Source organism: Cydia fagiglandana, chromosome Z, assembly GCF_963556715.1.
Source record: "Cydia fagiglandana chromosome Z, ilCydFagi1.1, whole genome shotgun sequence".
Classification (NCBI taxonomy): domain Eukaryota; kingdom Metazoa; phylum Arthropoda; class Insecta; order Lepidoptera; family Tortricidae; genus Cydia; species Cydia fagiglandana.
The window spans coordinates 4,094,401-4,096,189 of NC_085959.1; the positions used below are offsets into that span (position 1 = coordinate 4,094,401).

At 35.9% G+C, this 1,789-nt stretch overlaps 1 long non-coding RNA gene across 1 annotated transcript; it reads right to left on the reverse strand.

The window, feature by feature from the left end:
• Positions 1 to 278: 278 nt before the first annotated feature.
• Positions 279 to 1,002, reverse strand: LOC134678871 (uncharacterized). Its single transcript, XR_010100255.1, has 2 exons — positions 785 to 1,002; positions 279 to 567 (listed from the first exon to the last, which is right to left on the reverse strand). It is a non-coding gene; the product is annotated as an uncharacterized LOC134678871 (long non-coding RNA).
• Between the last annotated feature and the right edge of the window lie 787 nt (positions 1,003 to 1,789).

Consider the following 1,789-nt stretch of genomic DNA (forward strand, 5'->3'; position numbering starts at 1 on the left):
GGGTTGTCGGCCGAAGACATATAGACGGCCGAGCGAAGGGAGGCCGGATAGGTCTGAGCGCGGGCAACCCCATTTCCCGCCGAGGTATGTATAGTGCTTTTCTCAAACATGCAATGAAATAAATAAAATAAAAAATCTACGAAACCCAAGTTTTATTTATAGAAAAAACTAAAAGTAAACTACACCCAAAATATAACCAACACGTACCTATATCATTATCATGCGTAGGGTAGAAAGGGGTAATGGGGATCACTTAAGCAAGAATTAAAATAAAAAAATAAAATGAAACGAAATCTTTATTGCAACCGCCTCATAACAAAATCTACTTAATTGACTATTATTTGAGATCAATAATCGTCACATTACTAATCATCTTTGGCAAATATGAAAGTTACAAAAATTAACTGTTTTGACTCCCATTGCACAGAGGTATGGGCTATTGTGGTCACCTTGCGGGTAATGAGGATCATACAAAAATCCATCTTCTTCTATAAGTTTCACTGCTTTTTCCAATGTGTCAGAAGACCAGGAAGCTTTTGTGGTAGTTCTGACTCGTACTTTCGGCATCTGAAACCAAAATAACAAATTATATTATACCTTTTACATTGCGGGCAATGGGGGTCACCTGATCCTCATTACCCACAAGTATTTTATGAAGAAAAAAAATAAACACATGATACGTGTTAACAGCACGCGAGATTTAACTATGAAATCGGTACACTTAATGCACAAGTAAAGACATAAAAAAGTCACATATAAGTACATCAATAATTATAGTACTTACCGTCTATTTTGCGTACGTAAAAATTTACATCGGCGAGCCGCAAAAACAAAACACACCTCTTAATCCCGATGCCGTCGCCATACTGGCGCGGCGCTGTCGCAGCGCTAGCGCGGGGCCAGAGGGGGGCGGGAACGCCCGTAAACGTATTTCTAGTGTTTGTAGTTTTGGAGATGTGTGGGTGACCACCATTACCCGCTGACTCCCATTACCCGGTCTTCCCCTATGTTTTACACGAGTCGTGTATTTTTACTACCCGTATATTTTCATGTATCTTTGATTTTTTCGCCTTATATCCGTCTGACTGTCGTTTTCGTCACATAAGTTTACATAGTCTTTCATGTTGATATCATGTTTCACATACATCGTTGCTTTATGCATGGAGTAAATAAGTATAATTTCCACAGTGTTGACGAATTTGTAGTTACATTCATTTAAAATATGCCACAAAACTGTTTCTAATAAACTGTAAGCCATTTTTCTTAGTTTCTCAAATAATAAAATTGCCATAAGCAACCATATACATACTTCGTCTTTGACTTGGCGGCAGAGCCAGCAAGTTATTTAAAATCAATTCTGCTTACGCTGCCAATTCCAACACCTACGATTACAATTAATATTAATTTCATTATTTCGTCGGAACTCATATTAAAGTCAAAAAATCAACAACGCACCATAAATCCGATAAAACAGAATGAATATTTTTGAACTTTACCTCCATAACAATTTAAAAAATATAACTACGCGTGTTTGAGTAGACCTTTTTACCGCTAACGTTTAGATGAAATATTTTAAATGTTTTTATTTGTGTAGTTAAATTTAGAATTTAAAATTATAGAAAGTATTATTGAAGCAAATAAAACTGCAAATTATAGCAAACATTGTTTTTTGTTTTTTTTTTATAGGCGTAGTGGCAGAGTGTCATTACGAACCATAAAGCAAATACGGCTTCTAGTTTTTTTTAATGGATGAATGCCACGATGCTGTGAACACAAATATCTGTGAAAT